Source organism: Cibotium barometz, chromosome 11 (genome assembly GCF_041138505.1).
Source record: "Cibotium barometz isolate CiBa-2024 chromosome 11, ASM4113850v1, whole genome shotgun sequence".
Taxonomy (NCBI): domain Eukaryota; kingdom Viridiplantae; phylum Streptophyta; class Polypodiopsida; order Cyatheales; family Cibotiaceae; genus Cibotium; species Cibotium barometz.
Window position 1 is genome coordinate 5,516,924 of NC_141056.1, and position 25,747 is coordinate 5,542,670.

At 46.2% G+C, this 25,747-nt stretch overlaps 1 protein-coding gene across 15 annotated transcripts in view; it reads left to right on the forward strand.

Moving 5' to 3' along the window:
- Nucleotides 1-25,747, forward strand: part of LOC147633684 (Zinc finger C-x8-C-x5-C-x3-H type family protein) — a 113,245-nt gene that overhangs the window by 41,528 nt on the left and 45,970 nt on the right. The gene's annotated exons all lie outside the window — the stretch shown is intronic.

Genomic DNA, 25,747 nt, shown 5'->3' on the forward strand with positions numbered 1-25,747 from the left:
TGTTCCTGGATTCATCTAGGTATATCTTTATGCTGTATTAGCGGACATGCAAATTTCACATTGTGAAGTTTTCGTCCAAGTTGCAGCCAGTTGATATTGTGTTAATTCTTTCTATCTTTAGTGGTGCATATACCCTATCAACTACCTTTTTTGTTGTAATAATTCTTTCTATTTGTTATGATCCTTAGTGCTAGGCTTCATTATGGCTGAGTCTGCCTTGTATCTCTGGAGAGCTTTGTATGAATGTATGCTCTTGTGTGTGTGTGTGTGCACGCGTGGGGTGTGTGGGAGCATATATTGATACCAAGCTCTACACCCACTATTGGGCACTGATGACATTAGTGGGGATGTATTAATATCTAGTCCATACTATGCATGATGGAGTTGATGGTTTTTTGTCTTGTGGATGACTACCATGAGGTTATATATTGTATTTTCTTATAAGGTGAATTTGGGCATGTTCTTGGATTCATCTAGGTGTATATTGTCTTTCTTTTGGCAGCTTGTTTTTACTTTTTCATGTTGTCTTGACATCCAGTTTATCATGAATCATATGTAACATCTTTTTGGTGTCATAAACCCTTTGGGTCCTTTGTAGACGTTAATGCAATCTTTTTTTCTTTCTTTCTTTCTCATTTAGTGTTTTTTAGTTTAGTTTCTCTGTGCTCTTAGGATTTCTACCTACATAGTTACGTCTAGGGTTTCCTGCGGTTAGGGTTTATGTGCAGCCAGAGCCTCTGCATAGCTGGGTTTTTCTGTGCGTTTAGGGTTTTCACCCAAATCTCTCTGTGCGCTGCTATGATGTGGCTCTTGCCAGCTGAACTATTGGGCCACCGTGTAGCTGTTGTTTGCGCCCTTCAGCCCCTGCTACCTGTCGTCTTTGCGCCATTTACGCACATCTGGGCGTCGCCCACCCCTCTGCTGCTCCACCCATGCTGCCCTGCCTCGTTCGAGAACTCCCCTTGCTGCATACTTGTCCTGCCATGCTGCTCCTCCTACGCCCCTTTCGCCTTCCTAAATTGATTTTGCCTTCTTTCTAATTTTCAAATTTTCCTGCAAATTGATTTTGCTCTTCAGATCTTTTTTCCTCCAATATTGAGTTTGCCCTGCAGATCAATCTTTCCCTATAGATGAAATTTGCCTGCCCAATTGTGCTGAGTCCACCCAACCTGTTTGCCCCCCCTCTTCTTCAAGTGGTTATTGAGAAACATAGCCAATGACTCGATCCAAAGGATGGAATGGGCTGTAGGGGAACTTGAAGGAGAAAATCGACAAAGTCTTGACTTTCGTCAACAGAGAGAAACCCATGGATATGGCTGCATGGATCATGACGGGTTTGCTCCCCTGCGGGACATCTTTTCACATCAAGATGAAGTAAACGAGAAAGTTTTGGCAGAACTACAAGAGCAACATGAAATAGACATTGCAAGGTTGAAAGCCCAGTAAGAGACCAAAATTGTGGGATTCAAGGTCTCTGCTACAGATAGAGAAAAGGGAGAGGGAGAAGTGTCTGCATAGGTTGCTATCTCATTAAAGTTAGAGAAACTAAAGAGGGCCAATGCAAAATTCCAGGAAGACCTACAGGCGGCTAAAACAGCTATGAAGACTGAGGATGAAAGTTTAAGGACATGAAGGCGGCTTCCCAATGGGTGGAAGTTGCCAACAAGGACATCGATGTCACCCCCGACATGAAGGCGGCTTCCCAATGGGTGGAAGCGGCAAGGAAACAAAGATCTAGCCATCTGAATTAGAATGCCATTATGCAGGCTAGTTTGGAAGAGGATAAATGCTGGAAATCTCATGCGTTGAATGTATAGGTCATCGGGCTTCCTGGAGGAACATCTCTGAAAGAAGATGGAGAGACCTTATACAAGCAATTGGGTATTACAAGGACACCATTTGTTGATGCATGGTGGGCTGGGAAGGACCTAACAAAGGAGAGGCCCTTGCTTCTCAAATTCAGTGACAGGGCGCGACACATAGCTTTTTTGAAGAAAAGAACGGCCCTTCATTCCACCAAGATCTATCTTGGGGAAGACCTAATGCCATTACAAGTAGGAAGGGATGGTGCAGGTTATGGAGGCAAGGAAGATAGGCAAATGGGTCACATAGCAGTACGGTACATGTATGGTATGAGTATGCAAAGCATGCATTGGGTACGTTCACTTTTTCAATTAGCATATATAAATAATAATATATAAATTATAAATGACTTACAAGTTTATAATTCACCTACAAGGTGGTATATGTGGGTGCAATATGAGATGATAGGTGTATGGTACGACTACAGAATGATGCACATGAGGATACGTACACTTTAGTTATATAGAGAGTTCAAAAAGTAAAGAACTTGGTTAACAAATTTGGTTAAAAATATATATAAAGAATAAAGGATCAAGCACTCATTAGTCACAACTAACATGAAATGGACAAGTAGAATGGAAATATTAATCAACTATACTCTTAGACATGAAATGTCAAATGCACTAAGGCAGAGAAATAGTTCAGAGATACTAGTGTGGAAAATTGAGGGAGCAAGGCAATTGGGAGAAGTTGAGGCAAAGATGGCGCATAGATAGGATACAAAGTGAAAATCAATCTATTAACGAGTAATTTTTTCACACATTAGGAAACCAAGGTGAGAATGGGGATTTTCCACAGAACATGGGAGATGCCAAAGAATAAAAGCATTTCTCTGAAGAAGGTGTTAGGTGTTCACACTGATATTTGAGGTTTGGTCACTTAACAAGGGATTTTATGAACATCATACATGGACATGTGGGCAAGCTTTCTCTCTCTTGCGTCTATACACAGTCTGTACTGCAGTGCTATCTTCTCTCTCTCTCCCCGTACCTGCCCCTTTATGGTGACATTATGAATTTTTCCAGTCTAGGGGACATCCTCCTGGCTGAAGACTTCAATGCCCGCACCGCAGGTGCACAGATACCCTTCTTTGAGACAGATGATCACATGTACCAGGAGATTGACATGGTGGGTACGGATCTGGAGCGGACATCACAGGATACAGCAGCCCACACAGAATATGGAGAGTATCTCTTAGCCCTCGGCGGGGGTCATAGGCTAGCCATTTATAATGGCCTGGCTAGATGGCCTAGATCCAACTCCTTCACCTCCTACCCCTTCGGACATGGAGCTAGTACAGTGGACTATCTAATGGGATCCCTCTCTCTGATCACACTCATTCCAGAGTTTACCATCTCTCCTCACCCCATCGGTGTTGCAGCCGACCATGCATACCTTGCCTTCTCCCTCACATGCCGATATGCAACATCCTGCTTTGTCCCATCACCGTCCGAGATACCACTTCACCAGCAGAGAGACCTCTTCCATCTATTCTGATCACGTCTACCGCATCCTCTCCGACCTCGACCCCCACATCCCACTTGATGAGCTTACTACACACCTCTCAGCCACCCTCCATACATCCGCTACAGCCGCCTCCCACACTCCAGAGCCACCCCTACATCACCAGGAGGGACTATCCCACAAAATAGCTGGTACGACGAGGAATGTCGTGATACCCGAGCCCGTCTACATCGGGAGATGGAACTAGGATCCACCAGTCACTAGCAGGCGCGAGTGATCTTTCGACGTCTTACACGGAGAAAGAAGAGAGCCTGCCTAGCCAGGCTTGAGCAGGGGCTATACCAACTATTTCTTGGAAGGGACTGTAAGGAGGCCTAGAGGATCTTCCAGGATCATCGCCTTCCCACTCCGATTACTTCACCCAGCACCTGGCACACCTATGCCACCTCTCTCTACCATGTCCCCGTGCAGCCACCTCTCCCCCATCCACCCAAACCTCGTCCCCCACACTCTTCCTTCTTTCACCTCAGCATGGTGAGAAATGCTATTGACAGGATGCAGACTGGGAGAGCATAGGATCATGATGGACTCCTTACCGAGCATTTCTTCCATGCTAGGGAGACGCTAGCCCCTTTACTAGTTCATATGTTTAACAGGGCTTTATGTGGGCTTCCCCGTCAGCTGGTCATCGAATACTATTGTACCTATCTTGAAAGCAGGTGACCCCGTGGACCCCAACAACTATAGGACTATCATGATTGGTCACACCTTGGCCAAGATTTATGGTTCGATTTTGGAGCATGAGCTTAGTAGATGATCCGAGGAGCAGAGACTCAGAGCACCGGCTAAGGCAGGCTTCAGGAGAGGACACTCCACACTAGAGCATATCTTTACACTACGGGGGATCATTGTGCTACTTTGTGGATTTTCGCAAAGCTTTTGATATTGTCCCACGGGCCAGACTGATGAGGAGACTGCAGGAATTACTGTGGGGGATCATTACACTCTATGAGTCAGTCACAGGTAGAGTATGGGCTCCAGGAGGTGACTTAGAGATCATACACAACACTATCGGGGTGAAGCAGGGCTGCCCCTTGTCTCCTACTCTATTTGGTCTATACATTGACGAGATCTCGGATTACATAGACAGACAGGGAGGACCAGGAGCACATTTGGCAGGAGTCTTGATACCGATCCTCTTGTATGCAGATGATATTGTTCTTATTTCTGATTCACAAGAGGAGCTGCAGAGGCATTTGGATGCATTACGGGCCTTTTGTGAGGACCGGGACCTTACTGTGAACCTTGGAAACACCAAGGTCATGATCTTTAACACCTCCTCACAGTGGATAAGTAGATCTGCAGTACAGTTTACATACAATGGAGAGCATGTGGAGTATGTTACCTCATATATATACCTTGGGATCACTTTTGTTGGACCTCAGTTCTCGATGCGGAAGGCGGTTGACGCTAGATTGATGAGGGGATATGTAGCCCTTCGCTCGCTAAAGAGGCAATGCTCACAGATACAATTTCAGGAGCCGAGGACAAAGCTTTGGCTATTTGATACTCTAGTTACACCTGCACTACTGTATGGTGCCCCCAGGGGTCCTAGCTTATACCACGGGAGGAGACAGAGGAGAGAGCCGGCCGAGATAGATACAGAGGAGTATATGATGGGTGGAAGCTGATGGAGTAATCTCACGCATGATTAGGAGTAAACCTTCAGTGCCGCATGAGATTGTGCGGGCAGAGATGGGGGCTGCACCGATAGTGACAGAGGCTCTATTCCAGACAGTAACATACTGGCATAGGCTATGGGAGCTTCCACTTGATAGATACCCTCGGCTAGCCGTGGAGTCCTAGAGACAGTTGACACTTGAGAGTGCTGGTATGCACAGGTAGGCACTTGGTTTGGCATGCGCGGTATGCAGATGGAGGCATTCCCCCCCTTCCAGTACAGCATAGAGGCCCCGTCATTTGCTCTTAGCCGCACAGAGCGGAACATGGTTATCAGGAAGGACATTGTCAGATTGGATACTCAGAGGACATGGAGGTCACCTAGTCGTCCAATGGGGACGAAGATGGCCTTCTACAGAGATCACCTCCTATGCCTTACAGAGGACGAAAATCGGTCCACGCTACATGGACATACACCTATCCTTTGGGGTGAGATGTGCGATCGGCCAGATCTGCACCTCGTCCCACCAGCTGAGAGTGGAGATTGCCAGATATGGGCTAGGGCAGCCACACCAGAGGACAGGATATGCCAGCTCTGTCACACAGAGCCCGAGACAGAGGACCATTACATATGCTGATACCTTGTATACTATGAGATTCAGGGGGGGTTCCACTGCCTCTTCCGAGCTGGGTTCGGACCACTTTCCACGATCATGGACTTCCCGGATCAGAGATGCCTGGGACTTTTTCTTCTAGAGCTCGGTAAACACAGGGAGTCCTTAGTGAGATCCAGATCAGCTGTACTTGCTCGAGGATCAACACAGAGAGCATAGGCTAGTGTAGGAGCTCGGCTGCTGAGAGGTGTGACACTCGACAGAGCCACTGAGTTATTCGGAGCTCGACGCCCCAGACCCCATGGCCCTCGCCCACGGCCACGCCACCATAGGAAGATCCGGGCCATCATCTCCTATCATCGCAGGACCTTCTTGCGTCAGCTCAGTTTTACCACCTTGAGCACCATGTCACAGCGGCCCATGAGGGATGTATTAGGGTGATATGAGAGCTCTCTGCTCATGTACCTAGATTAGATTGTAAAGTTCTAGATTTTTTGTTATCTTTCTTTATTACTATTTTGTACCCAGGATGATGTACCTCATGGATATGATGTAAGCTTTTGGTCTGATAGGTCATTTTGGCCTTTTGAAGACATTAATACAACTGTGGTGGGGACGGGGTTGACATCTCAGGTACCACAGTCCACATTATGCTATATGCAGATGATATTATTCTGGTCTCTCAGTCGGCATATAGATTTTTATGGGAGAACGGGGATATTGAGGTAAACTTGTGTCACATGCACCCATACACTGTGGTACATGGTGACAAACTAGCTCATCAACAGTGAAAGATTCATGTAGAGAAGTAGTACCTTTTAGGTTTATTTGTCGTAAGCCGTGACCCCTTTGTGAGCCCAGTCCGGGACATGTCAAGCATGAGCTATGTAGGTCAGTCTCCTAGCCTTAGAGTGTCAAGTCAGTCCTCTTAACCCACTGTGGAGAATTCAGCAAGCATTCATCATTCAGGAGCATGTAGAGGTCAACCATAGCAGTAGATTGCACTAGGAGCAAGTAGTTTTATCTCATTTAGAAGGGGGCAGCCCTAAGGCCAGCCCCAAGTGGTGGCTAGCCTTGCAAGAGCTAGCCAAACCCCTTTCCATGCTCACAGGACCCTGTCGGCCAGACCAGGTGAGGTCTTGGGCTCCTATCGGCCAGGACAGGCAGCCAGCCGACCAGCCATTTAATCAAACAACAGCCAATCAAATGCTTGCAGTAGTCGACTAGCATTAGATGCCATTCGTGAGCAGTTTGCTGCAGCCTACTGGCATTTAATGCCAGTCGTGAGCCTTTTTTGCCAGTCGATTGGGCATTAAAAGCATTTAATGCCAAATGAAGCAGTCGTGAGAGCCGATAGCCTCTACAGGCAGCCGACCAGCACCCCCAGGGCATATAAAAAGGCAAGAGCAAATTCAGTCCCTAATTCAGTCATACAATCAGAGTTCAGCATCATCAGTCAAGCATGTATGCTTAGGCCTATGCCTGCGCATACTTTCAGCGTACTTGTGCTCTCTGCCCGAGGCATAAAAGCTCAGCCTCTTCAGAAGTTTGCAGCACACCTTCCCTCAGTCCTCGGACCGGTGTATTACTCTCGAAGATAGCTTCACAGACGCCTAAAGCTTATGCACAGTTCGCCCCAGCGTTTGGTCGCTTTGTCCTTGCGTTTGGCGGGCGGTCAGTTAGTTGGTCCACTCAGTCTTGTGGACACAGTTTAGCTTGTTTACAGTTCTCTAGAAGAAGAAATAAAGCAAATACTCCGGGGGGTCCCTTGAGTGGATAATTCGGGATCCCATCTGGTGTCGACGCTTCTACATCTATTTTCAGTTTTGTGTTTGCTGTTTTAAAGGATTGCTAAACTCACTAAACTTGGGTTTAAAGAAAAGGCCCCGTTGTTTCACACGGTCCTAGCTCAGCGTATGCTAGATTGGTATCAGAGCTTGGGAGGTGATTCAACTAGGCAACCTAGGGTGAGGGCATCCGTTGGATGGTAAAGCCGAGATCGGGAAAAACCACTCGCCCATCCACAATGGCATCAAGCTTTGAAGACATCACAAAAGAAAAAGAACCAGTTGAAGAAATGCTTCCGCAAAAAGAAGACGAAGACAACCAAAAGCTAAAGGAACAGATACGGCAACTCCAGATTCAACTCGAAAGAGTGCATATGGAAAAAAACCTGGGTGAATTACAGGCAACCTTGGCTCAGCAGGAGACACCTAAAGAACAAAGTTCCTCAATGGAACTATGGTGTCGTTGGATGACTGAAAAGGAAGAGCGAGATCGGGAAACAAGATTGGCCGAACAATTGGTGGAGAAAGCCAAACGCAAGGCCAAAGAGGAGCGATTGCGGGCAGAGCTCGAAGTGAAGGCGTACCATGAGCAACAGGCATGAGAAGACTTGAGGGACCAGTTCCAACAGACGCTTCGGACTTTGGTAACTTCTTTCCACCCTGCTCAATCCTCCACAATCCCAGCCGTAGCCTCGACAACAGTTATTTGTGCCTCACCGAACTTCACCAAGTATGACGGGGCAAGTGCGACCATTCGGTTGTGACTCAGTTTATTCACCAGTTTGTTGTCCACTTTCCTCTTTCAAAGATCACAGAACCCCAAGACAAAGTCCATCTGGCAGCTCCACACCTCACGGGTGATGCAGTCACTTGGTGGCAACATTGGTACCGTTTGCATACAGATCCTTGCACTAGCTTACTGGACTATGATTGGGACACTTTTGTGTCGGATTTGAAGACCATGTTTCTACCTCTGCAGTACATGACAAATCTAGAAGAGGAGTTCTACAAACTCACCTAGAACGGCTCTCGTGTGCTCACTTACTCCAATAAGGTGATCACTTTAGCTCAACAGTTGGGGAAATCCGAGGAGGAGAAGCTCAAGCAGTTCATTCGGGGATTGGATCCAAGCATTCGTTTCCCCGTTCGAAATTTTGAACCTCAGACATATGACAGGGCTTTGACTCTTGCGCAGAATCATGAGATGATGCTCAATGGAGGCAAGCCCAAGACCACTCCAGTCATCCCCAAACCTTAGCAGCAGACACAAACCACCCAGCAGAACGAGGGGTCTAATCAGCAGTCAGGTAAGGTGGCTCCCAACCACAATAACAACAACAAGGATCAAAAGAAGAAGGGCTAGAATAGCTCTGGGAAGGAGCGACAAGATGGACCTAGGAAGACCCCTGAAGAAAAGATCAAGGAGGGCCTTACGGGAGGATTTCTGCAGTCAGATGAGAAGGAATGGTACTTCAAAGAGAACCGTTGTTTTTTCTGCCACCACACTGGACATGCCAAAAAGGACTGCACCAAATGGTAGGCGGAAAAGAGAAAACAACCAACCTCTAGAGTGCCAATCGCCACAACTGTACCACCTCCTCCACCCCCGCCCTCAACCACCAATGCTGTTCAGCTTTTGCTCGCTTTGAATGCGGTACCCACAATGGTATTCGATGATAAGCAGGAGGGCGGATTTGAGGAGCGTCAGAAAGGTCTTATCAGAGCTTATGGCACAGCGAAGGGGCAACAATTTGTTGTTCTCTTCGACATGGACAGTTCAGAAGATGCCATCTCTCTGCAGTTGGCGACCAAGATGCAATGTGCCCTTGTGCCGTATCATTTGGACGTGGACGGGTTCCCTCTCGGCCCACGATATCATATTTCTCAGAAAGCTCAACAGTTTGCCTTCACAGTTCATAAGGCCCAGTTTCAGAGGGACTTCATTGTCTCGCCTCTTCTTGGGTGCGACACGATCCTTGGGATTCAGTGGTTCCGCCGGTATGCGCCCATTCCTGATTGGAGGTAGGACACCTTCACAATCGTCGAAGGTTTACTTGAGCCTACTATCATTTGCGAGGATCGGAGTATTCAAGGTATTCCACTTATTTCCCATCTTCAAGCCAGTAGAGCTATCAGAAAGGGAGTTGAGTGTGCGATGATCTATGCCCGCCAACGGCAGATTGCGACATCCACCTTAACTCCATTAGAACCCCAGATGACCGGCCTCCTCCAGCAACTTCAAGACATCATGTTGAGGGATGATCTTCCACCAAGACCCCCACCCTCTCGTCTTGAAGAGATTGGGACGTTCCAAAGACAGCCCAAGAGATACGTTCCTTTGTGGGCTTGTGCCAAGCATATAGCTCGCATATGGATCGGTTTTCTAACCTTGCAATGCCGTTGACAGATTTGCTCAAGGGTGTGAAGACCAGAAGACAAAAAGTTTCTGTCACAGGTAAGGCTTTAGAGGCTTTCTTTGCTTTACAAAAGGCAGCATCCGAAGCACCTGTTCTTAAGCTCGCATCATGGGATGATCCTTTTGAGGTAATCATCGATGCTAGTAATCTTGCCATAGGAGCAGTTTTGCAATAGGAAGGCAGATTAGTGGCATATTATAGCAAGAAGTTAAATGACACAGAAAGAAATTATTTTGTATATGACAGAGTTGCTAGGGGTTATCACAGCCTTGAAACAGTGGAAACCTTTTCTTTATGAAGGGAATTTACTGTGAAGACAGATCACCAGGCCTTGAAGCGGTTGCAAACCATGCCAAGTGCCCAGTGGAGTGATAGACAACACCAGTGGAGTCAATTGTTCCAACAGTTTGGAGGAATGATTGAGTATGTGAAGGGAGCTTAAGAAGCTCTGCTGAAACAATTAGGGTTTCATGTGGGAGACACACAGAGAAGAAGGGAGAGAGAGAGAGAGAGACGTGTGGGGATAAGTCAACTCACAAAGTATGAGTGTGTGACTCCCCTATCACACATGTATATTTTCTCTAGTACACATAGTGCACTTAGTACATTAAAAATACTAAGTGTACTATGTACTATAAAACTTATGGGCTTGTACACACTATAAGGGTGGGCATAATGCCTTTACTCCAACAACCTCCCACTTAAAGGCAATGTGCCCTTAAGTGAAGGAAAAGAAAAAATCAGCATGTACATGATAATATACAAGGCCATATGAAGGCTGAAACTGGCCTCATCCAATGCCCATCAAGTGTCTGCAATGAGCAAACCGCTCTGGAGGCAAACTCTTTCTCAATAGATCAGTCGGGTTGTCATCCGTATGAATCTTGACAAGCTGAATCAGCTTGTTCTCTATCACCTCTCTGATAAGGTGATACTTCACATCCACATGCTTCGCCTTTGCATGAAAGACAGGGTTCTTTGCCAACTGGATGGCACTTTGACTGTCACAATGCAACAATGGAATATCCCCTGTATAACCCAAATCAACCACTAACCGAGATAGCCATAATGCCTCCTTGCAAGCCTCTGTGGCTGCAATATACTCGGCCTCTGTAGTAGATAAGGCAGTGCACTTCTGCATCGTGGATATCCATGACACAGCACCTCCTGTGAATGTAAACACATAACCGGTAGTAGACTTCCGGTTATCTGGATGACCGGCATAATCCGAATCCGTGTAACCATGCACTAATGCATCCTGTTTGCCAAAGCAGATGCACATATCCTGTGTGCCCTTCAGGTATCTCATGACACCTTTCACTGCTTCCCAATGATTCTTGCCAGGGTTGGCCATGTATCTAGTAACCACTCCCACTGCAAATGCAATGTCCGGCCTGGTAGCAACCATGGCATACATGAGACTGCCACAAGCTGAAGCATACGGAATCTTGGCCATATCAGCCCTGTCACTATCCGACTGTGGGCTGTCCATAGCACTGAGTTTCACATATGGAGGCAAAGGAGTACTAGTCTTCTTCCCTCCCTCCATATTGAACCTCTGCAAAACTTTGCCAATGTATTCCTTCTGAGACAAATACAACACATGCTGATTTCTGTCCTGAAGTATCCGCATACCCAAAATGCGATTTGCATCACTCAAATCCTTCATATCAAAGGTCTGATGCAGCCTCTTCTTCAAGGCATCCATCTCTTTACGAGATTTCCCGGCAATCAACATATCATCAACATACAAGATGAGGATCAATAGATTGCCATCCAAAGCTTTCTTGGTGTATAAGCAGTGATCTATGTCACTCCTCCTGAAATCCTTCATGAATGTATCAAATTTATGATACCATTCCCTTGGGGCCTGTTTGAGCCCATAAAGACTCTTTTTCAGCTTGCATACAAGCTTCTCCTTTCCATTCACTGCATAACCCTCATATATCTCCTCATGGAGATCACCGTGAAGAAAAGCAGTATTCACATCCGTCTGAATCAAATCCAGATCATCATGAGCAACCAAAGCTAATACAGCTCTAAGTGTGGTCCTTTTGACCACTGGAGAGAAGATCTCATCAAAGTCCACACCATATTCTTGCTTGAAGCCCTTAGCCACTAACCTGGCTTTGTATCTTGGCTTTGCATCAGGTGCAACTTTGAGCCTGTAAAGCCACTTGCATGGCAAAACCTTCTTGCCTGTAGGCAAATGCACCAACTTCCATGTTCCATTTTTGTGCAGAGAATCCATCTCTGACTTCATAGCACGCTCCCAAAGAGCCTTGTCTGCCCTCTGTAAAGCCTCCTTATAACAAGAGGGCTCCCCACAGTCAGTGAGCATGAAGTAGTCAACCCTTGGAACAAACCTGTCAGGGGGTCTGGAGGGTCTTGTGGACCTCTTTACCCAATGATCATCATTTGCAGGTTGCTGTCCAGCCTGCGTATCACCTATTGGTGGCTCCTGTTCCATGCAAGGTTGAAAGATCATGCCCGGTATCTCTTCTAACTGTGGGATATCTATAGGGATATCTTCTGCCATCTCTGACTGTCCATTTGGACCATTTCCAGCACCATTTAAGGTTTGGTTTTGTTGCTGTAATGGTTGATTTACAGCCCTTGGTTGTTGTCCAGGATGTCCATCATCATCAAAGATGACTCCGCCAGGCTCCTGTTGCCTTGTAGGCTCCTTATACATGCATGTTTCATCAAAAATGACATCATTGCTGCGTATAATCTTTCTATTCACTGGATCCCAAAGTCTATATCCCATTTCACCTCTGTCACCATATCTTAGGAATATGCATTTGTGAGACTTAGGATCAAGTTTGGTGCGTATTTCCCTGCGTATGTGCACGTACGCAACGCAACCAAACACTCTCAAGTGCTTGTAGGACGGAGGCTTCCCTGTCCATACTTCCTCCGGCACTTTCCCACCAAGCCTCGTGTTAGGTGACCTGTTTATAAGATGAACGGCTGTCATAACAGCTTCAGCCCAAAAACCATGAGGTAACGCAGCATGTGACAACATAGAATGGACCTTCTCCTGAATGGTCCTGTTCATCCTCTCTGCTGTCCCGTTTTGTGGAGGATCATAAGGAGCAGAGAGCTCCCTCTTGATGCCTTTAGCATCACAAAAGTCCTGAAACTGTTTGGACATACACTCTCCACCATTGTCGGAACGCAAAGCCTTCAGTGTTTTGCCAGTTTGATTCTCAACATGAGCAACAAACTTCTCAAACACTGAGAATGTATCACTCTTTAAACGAAGAGGATAAACCCACACCTTGCGTGTGGCATCATCAATAAAAGACACACAATATTTTGCCCCTCCCAAAGAAAGCTGAGGCATCTCACATACATCTGTATGCACAAGCTCTAACTGAGCATCTTTCTGTCCAAGAGCTTTCTTGTGGGGGCATTGGAGTTGGGTGCTATATATATAATGCTCACAAAACTGAAAACTTGAGAACTTTAGAGAAGGCAAGTAACCAAAACGAGACAATTGCTCCATTCCTTTGACACTCATGTGTCCCAACCGGCTATGCCACATAGAGATTTCCGGCAGCTCGGTTGCATTTACATTAGCATGGTGACAAACACCAGCATGCATGAAGTAAAGAGTGTCCACCTTAGAGCCTCTGGCAACATCCAGTGGGCCCTTACTAATCTTCCACTTTCCACTACCAAATGTGGTAACATAACCAGCATCATCAAGCTGTTCAGTAGAAAACAGGTTCTTCTTGATCTCAGGCACATGCCTGACATCATGGAGCATAAGCTGTGAGCCATTTGAAAACACAAGCCTCACATCACCTCTGCCAAGAATCTGGCATGCATGGTTGTCACCCAAATAAACTACTCCTTCATTGCCAGCAGTATACCTGACAAACAAGTCTCTGCAACCTGTGACGTGAAAGGAGGCACCTGAATCAATGATCCATGAGTGCATACCATGACTATCTCCTGCATGGAGTGAATGGGCATCAAGTGAAGACATGAATAGGACTTCATTCTCACTGTCACCTGCATGTGACACATTGACTTCTTCAATCTTGACTCCACTTTTGCATCTTTGGCTTCATCTTTGTCTTTGTCTTTTCCTTTGCCCTTTTCCTTTTGATCATTCTTCCATTTGTAGCATTGCTTTTTGAAATGTCCCTTCTTGCCACAATAATGGCATTCCAAGTCCTTTTTGGAGCGGGACTTGCTCCTTCCCCGTTCTTGGCTTTTACCCCGTTGCTGGGATCTTCCACGTGCATTCATTGCATTGGACTTTCCAATAGAGTTGTTCTTCCTGTTCATCTCCTCTTGAAGGAGAGCACCCTCCACATTTGCATATGACAGCATAGCATTTGAATTGCTAGTGGCTGTCCTGAATGTGTCCGAACTCTCTGGCAAAGTGCATAAGAGAGGTGTGGCTTTGAACTCATCGTCCATTGCCAACTTTTGATTGATGACCTGGCTGACAACACCGTTAAACTCATTTAGATGGGCTGTCATAGACGCCCCTTCCTTCATTTGAAGACCCATGAGTTTCTTCAACCAATACACTTTGCTTGAGGCACTTTGCTGGGCGTATAAGTCCTGCAATCTTTGCCACATTACCCAAGCTGTCTTCTCTTCACGTATGCTGAAAAGTAAAGAGTCTGACACAGACAACATGATGGTGGATCTTGCCAGCTCATCCATATCTTCCCATTCTTTAGCAGTAAGAGAAGCGGGCATTACACCCCTTTCTTTGATGGGCTTGTGCTGCTTCTTCTGGAGCAACACATTATAGCACTGGGTTTGCCAAATGTCATTATTATGTGAGCCTTCAAGCTTTTTGAATTGAAGCAATGAAGAGCTCTCACCTGTGGTTGCCATAGCAATATGCAACCTTTGACACAGTCAATGCCTGACTCCCTGCAAGATGTGCAAACACTGCACCAAAAGCACACAAAGTGCTCACAGTTGTTCTCCCAAAGTTTATCTCCCACTGCGGAAGCACGAATGCAACTCTCCTCCCACTGAATGTGATAAAATCACCAAAATCTGGTTGCTGCAGATTTATGACAGCACCTTAGATGTGCTCTATTCCCCTTCCAAAATACTGTACAACGGTACTAAGTGCTCACCAATGATGTACCAAATCTGTACCGGCAAGTACAGCAACTGAAAATGAGCCTTTTCCTTACTACAGCCATGCCAAAACTTGTACAAAGTTGTACCAAATCTGTACCAGCAAGTACAGTAGCAATAAATGCTCTCCTGGCTGTCCAAATGAGTGAAAAATCAGACCTTGACAGTCCCCACCACTGCATACAACAGTCCCGGACAGAAATTGGGCAAAAGCCCCTTGACTGCAAGTGGATTACTGAGGGTTCAAGGCATAAAAGTCTTCCCTGCTGCTTTGCCAAGCTCAACAAGCACAAAATCTTGAAAAGCCCCTTGATTCAAGATCAATTTCTGATCATGAATGGTACATTAATGCACATGAAGGCATCCAGAGTCTTCACAATGTTTCCCCCTGGCCACATATACATCGAATACATAAAAGCCCCTTGATTTATTGGCACATTGAGTGCTTGACAGGCATCAACACATTGCCCAAAGCATCAAATGCCAGTGCCTGCATGCAAATCAACCCAATTGGCACAAAAGCCCTTTGATTTGCACTCCAATTTCCCGCAATTTAGCCCCGAATGTGAGATTGCTCACATCATACAGCATGTATGAATGCCCAATGGCACAATTACATCAAAAGCCCCAAATGTTAACACCCAATTTCCTGCCAATAGACTCGGAATGTGACCAATGTCACCCAATGTTGCCAATTGTGCTCAAATCTGAGCCATTAGGACCTGTACCTGCTCAATTGATGATAATGGACATGCAAATCCCAAAATTGAAGCAAATACCTCTGAAATTTTTGATTTCTGTTGCAGAAAAAGGGGGGGGGGGCGTCGTATTTGTTGACTCATGTGCTGATGCTGCTGCTTGCTGCTGTGCAGGTACGGATGCTGTATTCGTGCAGGTGGGCGGCAGCGGAGGAGCTCTGAAAACTGCTGTGTACTGTTGTCTGAAAACTGCTTTGTACTGTTGTTTTTGAAGCCTGCGACCTCTTCTTCTGCTGCAGCAACCCAGCAATATTCACCCCTCACCATCCACGCGGGAGCCTATGCAGATGAGCTCATCAAGACCGCGAATTCGGTGGCGTCTTGTGGGCGGGGTATCCTGGCGATGGATGAGTCCAACGCTACCTGTGGCAAGAGACTTGCATCTATTGGACTTGAGAACACAGAGGCGAACCGCCAAGCTTACCGTCAGCTCCTGGTTACTACCTCGGCTCTGGGCGAGTACATTTCCGGGGCTATTCTCTTCGAGGAGACCCTCTACCAGTCAACACTTGACGGCTATGGAGATAGAATTTCCGCTGTAGAGCTCCCGCAATTGATGGGCATCGCAAAGCGCTTCATACCGCTTCTGAAAACCAACCGAAAGTGCGAATTGAGCTTCGTAGAACTGAAACGATGGCGCGCTAGGGTTTCTGCACGAGCTTCGCAGCGATGGCGCACTCCGGCATATAAAATGATCACGAGAGAGAGAAAGAAGCTTCCAATCAAAACCCTAAAAAAAATGTAACCCTAAAACCAATGCTCTGATACCAGTTGAAGGGAGCTTAAGAAGCTCAGCTGAAACAATTAGGGTTTCATGTGGGAGACACACAGAGAAGAAGGGAGAGAGAGAGAGACGTGTGGGGATAAGTCAACTCACAAAGTATGAGTGTGTGACTCCCCTATCACACATGTATATTTGCTCTAGTACACATAGTGCACTTAGTACATTAAAAGTACTAAGTGTACTATGTACTATAAAACTTATGGGCTTGTACACACTATAAGGGTGGGCATAATGCCTTTATCCCAACAGTATGTACCGGGTAAGAACAACCCGTGGCAAACGCTCTGAGTTGCAAAGGTAGTATGCAGGCAGTCCAAGAGTCCGTTATTGTGTTAGAGATATAGGGAAAAGATTTAGATAGTATGAAGACACAATATGTGGACGGTTGGCTCTTTTACAAGGGTCAATTATGTGTTCTCAGGGAGAAAAGACCGGCACTCCTCCATGATGCCCATGATTCACTGATTGGTGGTCATCGCGGGATCAACAGTACCTTGGAGAAGTTAGAAAGATTGTTTTATTGGTTGAAGATGCGCAGAGATGTGTACAACTATGTTTCTCAGTGTCCTATATGCTTCAACCATTGTCCGTTCCTGAGGGTCCATTTCATGACATGTCGATGGATTTTGTTGGACCCCTTCCCGCATCTACCGGATCTCGGAATACTCAGTGTATGACGATAGTTAACAGGTTCAGTAAATTTTGTACAGACGGCCACAACAGAAGATATAGCCCAGCTCTTTCTCCGACATTGGTACCCAGTTTGTGGTTTGCCACAGACCATTACTTCAGATTGGGACCCAAAGTTTACATCTCACTTCTGGCGAGCTCTATTCGACAACTTTGAAATTGCAATTGTCCAGTGCATTCCATCCCCAGATCGATGGCCAAACCAAGATTTACAATCAGTTGGCTTTCGATGTGCTTAAAACGTACTGCCATGATCAACAATCGAAGTGGGAGCTTCATCTCCCATTGGTACAGGCGATTCTCAATGACACACTCATCCAGTGTTGGCAGAACTCAAGCAAGTGGGCAAGCGCTGTCCAAAGTTGTCATTCAGAAGTTTTGGTCCTTTTCCCATCATCAAGAAGATAAGCGACGTCGCCATGCAACTCAGATTGCCAGATAGTTGGATGATGCACAATGTCTTCCATGTCTCTTGGTTAAAGCCTTATATTGGACCTTCATTGCAGAATGTTCTAGAAGAGCAGTAGGCAGAAATTTGATGAAGCAGAAGTGATAGAGCTTGAGCAGATCCTTCTACATCGCTGAAAGCATGGTTCTGGATGACGTCTTTGGCAATTTTATATCAAGTTCAAAGATCGAGGGACCCATGAAGCCGTTTGGCTAGATGAAGAATTCTTCCTCGAGTATCCGGAGTCATTGGCAGACTACCTCGAAGCTATGAACGTGCCGCCAAGCTAAGCAGGAGGGAATGTCATGTGCACCCATGCACTGTGGTACACGATGACAAACTGGCTCATCAACAGTTCAAGATTCATGTCCAGAAGTAGTACCTTTTAGGTTTATTTGTCGTATGCCATGACCCCTTTGTGAGCCCGGTCCGAGACATGTCAGGCACGAGCTACGTAGGTCAGTCTTTTAGCCTTAGAGTGTTAGGTCAATCCTTTTAACCCACTGTGGAGAATTCAGCAAGCATTTACCATTCAGGAGCATGTAGAGGTCAGCCATAGCAGTAGATTGCACTAGGAGCAAGTAGTTGCATCTCATTTAGAAGGGGGCAGCCCTAAGGCAGCCCCAAGTGGTGGCTAGCCTTGCAAGAGGTAGCCAAACCCCTTGCCATGCTCACAGGACCCTGTCGGCCAGACCAGGTGAGGTCTTGGGCTCCTTTCGGCCAGGACAGGCAGCTAGCTGACCAGCCATTTAATCAAACAACAGCCAATCAAATGCGTGCAGCAACCGACTAGCATTAAATGCTAGGTTTGAGCAGTTTGCTGCAGTTGACTGGCATTTAATGCCAGTCGTGAGCCTTTTCTGCCAGCGGACTTGGCATTAAAAGCATTTAATTCCAAATGAAGCAGCTGTGAGCATAATCTGCAAGCTGATAGCCTCTACAGGCAGCCGACCAGCACCCCTAGGGCATATAAAAAGGCAAGAGCAAATTCAGTCCCTAATTCAGTCATACAATCAGAGTTCAGCATCAGCAGTCAAGCATGTATGCTTAGGTCTGTGCCTGTGCATACTTTCAGCCTACTTGTGCTCTCAGCCCAAGGCATAGAAGCTCAGCCTCTTTTGGAGTTTGCAGCACACCTTCCCTCAGTCCTCGGGCCGGTGTATTACTCTCGAAGATAGCTTCACAGACACCTAAAGCTTATACACAGTTCTGCCCAGCATTTGGTCGCTTTGTCCTTGCGTTTGGCGGGCGGTCAGTCAGTTTGTCCACTCTGTCTTGTGGACAGAGTTCAGCTTGTTTACAGTTCTCCAAAAGAAGAAATAAAGCAAATACTCCTGCTTGCAGGGGTGGCCCTTCAGTGGGTAATTTGAGACCCACTCTTTTACATCTATTTTCAGCTTCGTGTATGCTGTTTTAAAGGATTGCTAAACTCACTAAACTCAGGTGTAAAGAAAAGGCCCCGTTGTTTCACCTAGATTTGGCGATAGGTCTCTTGGTACAAAGCCCAAGTGCAGGGTCAAAACTGATGTTTAGTTTCAAGTTGATATGACACTTCGATCTTTTGAATAGCCATAAACCCGAGAGCAGTAGGTTTCACATCTAGTTTGTCAGTATTGTCGGCTCCTGGGTCACGAATTAACTCAGTGCTCGAAACTGGTGATTTTAAGCGACTTTGAGGATTATTCAACTTTTAGTGGAATATTTAGAGTTGGTGATTCCATCCAAAAGATTGTTTTACCCCCCAGTTTGTCAAAATTGTGCATCTGTCAAACACATCACGGTGTTCTGCAATGAGCAATATGAAACTATTGGAGAATCTCATGACATTTGAGATGATCCTTCAAATCGACGATATTATGAGGAGCATGTATGAGGATGATTTCGGCATAGCTTTATGCTATAATATTGTGCAAATCCTTTGATATTTATTATTGATTTTCAGCTAAGTACTATACTCAATATAAGTTGTACTCTTTGTTGAAACTATATATATATATATATATATATATATATATATATATATATATATATATATGCTCAGTTCTTCTGCTTTTCGCTTCGTTTAAGGAAACCAAGGTGAGAACGGGGATTTTCCACAGAAGATGGGAGATGCCAAAGAATAAAAGCATTTCTTTGAAGAAGGTGTTAGGTGTTCGCATTGATATTTGAGGTTTGGGCACTTAACAAGGGATTTTATGGGCATCATACATGGACATGTGGGCAAGATTTTCTCTCTTGCACCCATACACAGGCCATACAACAGTGCTGTCTTCTCCCTCTCTTGTGCCCATACACAGGCTGTACAGCAGCAAGCTTCTCTCTCTACTGGTACTGGTCGCCATATACAGGCCGTACAGCAACTTCTGTGTCTCTTTCTTGCCCTTAGAATTGGCTGTACAACAGTGGACTGTTGCGGGGCAGATTTGGGGCTGTTTAGGGCATGGTAGCCATGGAGTTTCGAAACGGGTTTCGGGAGGTTTTTGTCCATGCATGAAACGCCGTCTGAGAGGTTTCGTAAAACTCAAAGATAAACATATCTCTCTATCCATAGACTCTAAATATTTATATATATATATATATATACTTAGATGAATCCAGGAACATGCCATCTAAATATTGATGCACATTGCACAAGATGTCAAATTAACACATCAGATGAGTTGTAGATGAGCTGTATTATTTGCAAGAGAAGTCATGACCAGCTTCAAACTTGAACTGAATAAATCACAGCTACACATCAGTTGTAACACAAGTCATTCTCTATAAGAAATCATGACATGAACATTCAAACACATCTTCATAAGACAAAAACAAACACGAACGCGTGCGCGCGCGCGCACACACACACACACACACACACACACTATCTTAAAAAACCCGTCACTTTTAAAAATAAAAGAACTGAAACCTTAATACTTCAAAAAACCCACCAACGTGTAAAAAAAAGAGTTCATAAAAAAGTCTTCAAATAAACGCCAGTTTCAAACATGAAACGTTTCTCCAAGATCTTTCATTGAAGAACCGTGTTTCTTGGCAACTATGGTTTAGTGCTGTTTCTGGGACTGATTTGGCACTGGGGCTTTCTCGGAGCTTTCATGGACTGATTTGCAGGGCAGATCTGGTCTGAACTGACGGCTGAAGTTTGAGGCTCTTTGGGCTTGTGAAGAGGGATTGCAGTGTCCCATACAAGCTTTGTGGAAAGCTTCACAAGAATTGTGGAAAATCTAGTGCTGAGAGCACCCTCACCTTGGATTTCTTGTACGAGGGGCCAGATGTTCCGGCTCAATATGTTGTTCACTTTTTGTGGCCTTCTGTTGTGTTACTTTGTGTGTGCACTTGAAGTGTTTCTGGTGCGGGTTTTGTTTACATTGTGAGTACTCCGAGGTTCAAACAATGTGTACAGTTGTCCCCACCTCCGACCTTGACTGAACCATACATCCGTATTAGGTTTGTAGGATTGATAACTTTCAACAACCATTGCAAGAACTCTGATAAAAAACAATAGTATGTATGAAAGTAATCTTACCTTTAGCCTCGGCCGCATGGCATCCCTTTGACTTTGACTTGCCCTTCGCCTATGGGGAGTTCGTCCTCATGTGTCCTTGCGGACCACAAGTGAAGCAATGACCCTTCCTAATGAACTCAAGAGTCTGCCCCGCTTTCTTCGATTTCTAGAAATTGGGGTCACCCGTAGTCCGTGGCTGACTTTGGGTCTCTGTAGGAGATGTCTTCCCATGCGTAAACTTTCGTTTACGCTAGGATCATCCCTAGTTTGTTGCGGAGGGTTGTTTGGGTTTCAACTATTTTTTCGCCATAGTCTCATAAAAATCTTTGCATATCGGATAGCATCATCCAATGTTTTGTTGCGATTATTTTTGATCTGGAGCCGATATCCATTAGGCAATCCATCCACAAAGATTTTCAAAATAGTGATAGGATCCATGTGAGTCGCCTGAGCCTTCAACTTTGCAAATATGTGTGAGAAGGCATATTCTTCATTTTAAGGTTTTTAAACTTGGAGACAATGCCGTACTCATCCTTAGCCTAGAGGAACACTTCCCGAAAAACCCGCTTGAAATTTACCCATGTTGTGGGTTCACTCGTAACTCTTTCCACGAGGTAAGGGCTTTTCTTGTTAGGAATCCCTGTACCATATGTATCTTTTTATCCTTAGGGAAAGGATGGAACTCAAAGTGCGTACCCCATCTATGAAGTTAGGAGTCACTTACCTCCTGAGTCTTTTGTTTTTGCTCCCCCATATAGGGCTCTGGAGTAAACGAGGGTGCAAATAAAGCAGTGCCAGCTCCCCGTGCTGTCACTAGACCGGCCAAATTAGCTTGAATAACAACCATGGTGTTAGTCATGTTCGCAATCTGCTACTGTAGCAAGGTCATGCTTCCGTCGAAGTCAACCTTAGTGACCAGGTCATTGACCGTCACATCGTCATTGTGAATGCCATTGTCAGATTGAACATTCTCGTCTTCTGTACTGTCGAATGAAGACTCATGTGTCAAGATGAAGTGACGCCCAAAATCCCGTTTGTCCACGATCACAAGCACAAATCCCACTCTTGGAAGCTGGCCATGTACTTCAAGCCCTCTTAACCAAGGAGATTGTTTGTTGAATGTGGAGAACTTATGAGCAGATCCCTCCTTTCATATTAGAGGGGTATCAAATAATATCTAGATATTTGTGTGTGTTTGTTGACATAAGCAGTGATGTCATTGGGGCAACCTTTGTAACCTGTAAAGGCATGTACTTCATTGAAGAAATCAAGCAAACTATCACATCATTGAGTTGTGTATTCCACTCTCTCTCTAAGAGCTTTGTTCTCTTTATTCTCTCTCTCTCTCTATCTTTTTGAACACCCCCCCCCCCCCCATGTTATGAAGATCTTTCAACCTCCATAGCTTAGGGCATTAAACAGACAGGCTCCTGTATCCAGTGTGTTCAGGGACTTGATCAGCAAGTATGTAAATGTTGGCTAAGGGAGCTGTTCAAGTCAAGTCAATGCAGTCCAGGCTATATACATCCAAGATAGTGTCATTCTACTCATTCAATAAAGCAAATACACCATATGTGGTGGGGCCCCTTCAGAGGATATTTGGTGCCCAATACTATGTATTTGTCTTCTCTCTCTCTCTCTCTCTCTCTCTCTCTGCACTCATCTTCTCTACATATTGCTATTCATTGACAAGAACCAAGGGCTGAAATTATTTATTAAAATATAATCCTCGTCTGTAAGCTTTTGCATGCTACACATGTGATGTCGTGAGGCGACCATCTCATTGGGAGAGGTACTTCCCAATGGTCGAGTTTGCCCAAGATTCAGATTTATGGAGTTTCACTGTAGGTTTCTATTAATTGTGCTCAGGTTAGAGCGCAGTTTAACGCTGGTAGGGAGCGTTTTCAAAGGGAATGCGTGTGCATTTGAGAGTACCCAAAAGTTTTCAGGCGTTATGGGCAGGGATAGATCCCCTAGGTACATGGAACAGAAATTACCCAATCTTGGTATGTATAGTAATTGATTAGCTACGATAATTGTCTCCATGATTTCTGGTTACCCAATTCCATGGGAGTTGGAGGTTGTTAGTTTTTTATGACCTTGAGTTGGTTTTGATTTTTTGTCTTTCCATTGAGGATTACACACACCGCTTTATTGAGATAGGTTGTTCTTTTCATGTTTATACATTTGATTCAATTGTAAGGCAAAATCAAATTGCTTGGTTTTTTATTGTACTTTTGAGCAATATTATACTGGTAAGCTTTTGTTGTCTGGCTGGTTTTTTATATTTTGCAAAGGAACATGATAGTTGAAACAGACCACAGGTGCTTCATCCAAAAATCTGATTTTTATATAAAGCCCTTAAAACACCATCTTGTGCAAACATAAACATAAAATACCAATTGAAGTGGTTGCTGGTGGCAAGCTCACCCCCCACACCATAACTCCATCGGGAGCACCTCTGAGAGGCTAGATCTACATTGACCATGCTTATACTAAGCCCATTATAAGCGTAAGGTTTTTTTTTTTTTCCTAGAAAAGATCCTTTCATTAGTTATATAAAAACCGCCCGTAGGGCTACAAAAGATCCTCTCCTGCTCATAAGAAAACAGAGCAGAGAACAAAGCAAGGCAGCCAGGGAGACTCTCCCTAGGTGCTGGAAAGTACAAGTATCAGTACAAAGAACCGAGGGACTATATCATACAATAGGAGGGGGAAAACGCCAAACAGGTGGCTTGTAGTGCCAATGGGGGGACCCCGCGTGTAGGGTATGGAAGGGGCCGCTGCGCCAAGTGGTGTGAAAGGCCTGGCGCCGCAAGATCGCCTCATCCGAGTCGCCCCGGATGCGGTCATACTGTCCTCGCAGGGTGTGGATCAACTCCTCCCAAATCCCCCGAACAGTCTCTGCTGGTGACTCCAGTCTCCCCTCAAAGGCCCTGAAACACCGGGCTCTCCAAGTGAACCAGATGGTGAGGCTGTTGAGGAGCTCCCATCGTAGATCCCTCTCCTGTGTCCAGCCGTCGGCGGACGAGAAATCCGGTGAAGGAACAAGGCGAGGCTGGCCCCTGATGAATCTGATGGCCTGGTTGTCCTGCTCCGTCTCATAGCCCATAGCAGGCCCAGACGAAGTCGACCAAGCAGCGGCACCCCACGTATACATACCCTTTGGAGAGAGGGGGGCCAGAATGCGCAGCATCCGCAACCAAATCTGCTGCGCCTGAGGGCAGTCCCATAGGCAATGTCTCTGTGTCTCCATAGGGTGGCCGCATCGGACGCAGGCCGCCGGAAGACTGCTGTAGACAAGCCAGGTGCCAATTGCAGAGCCCCTGTGGGCGGCCAGCCACTGGAAAGTCTAGATCCTGCGTGCCTGTCGACTAGCCCAAAGCCTGGTCCAAAAATCCTCCGGGAACGCCTGTGAGAGTCCCTGTAGCCGCCAGTGCCCCGATGCAGCTGGAGACCATCCTCCTCGCTGTCAAAATATGTCGCCCCAACCGAACAGTATACTGGAAAAAGGTGATCTCGGTGGCCTCAAGGGATGCATAAGGATCATGCCACTCGTACTCGCCTGGGTCCCACTGTAGCCGGGCCAAGGGGCGCGCTGCATATGCCCAAATGCGCCAATTAGAGTCCACATCTGCAGGGTCTGCGTCAATATGCCACTTCTGAGAAGCGGCAGCCACTACCCGTATCCTCTGAAAGATGCACTCTGCAACCAAAGGCGACTTCACCTCCACTCTTTGAAGTCTGCCCTCATCCTGGATCTCATAGTAGAGGCATCTGCCATCCTCAGTGCAAGCTCTGACAGCAATCAGGATCTCCAACTGTGTAAAGGCTCCCATCCACCGTGGGGCCACGGGCTCGAGAGGCGTGAACCACTCCTCTGTGAGTGCCTCCTGAATGTCATCCCTCATAATCAACCCCCCTCTGAAGTGACTCAGCCGCTCCACCTGGATCTCCTCGGGGAGACTGCAGAAGGCCTGCCAGTCTCCAAAACTACGTGCTCGGCCTGCCGCCAATGGTCCCCAGGCTAGACGAGGCCAAGAACCCAGCATATGACCCTGCTCTGTGCGAACCGCTGGGCTCCAGATGAGCGGCTGTCTGGCCCGCTCCTCATCACAAGGTGGTCTCTGAGAGAGCCCCGGTCTCAGCAACTCCCTAGCTCTCAGGATGCTCAAGGCAAATCTGTCCTCCCATCCTCTACTGAGGCCTGTCCTCCTCATCTCTATGAAGATCCATCGTATCTCTGGTGCCCAAGTGCCCCCTGCTGGGGGAGCCCGAGCCTGCAGCAGCTGCAAAAGAAGCTCTTTCCAAGGCTCAGCGCGCCTGGAAGCAGCCCCCGAACAATAAGCTTCCCCAATAAGGCTATGCTCTGATCAACTGGATCTATAATGCCCAAGCCTCCCTGGGCCAACGGAAGTGTGATAACTGCCCAAGCAACCTTTGCCCGGGCTGGCTGACCATCCCGCCCATACCAAAGAAAGTTCTTGATCAGCCTCTGTACCTGGCTGATACAAGAACTCCAGAAGATCCAGCAAGACATAATGTACCACATGGTCGCTAAAAGCACCTGATTTGCCACCACCACCCTCCCAGCCAAGGATAGCCGAGCTGTACTC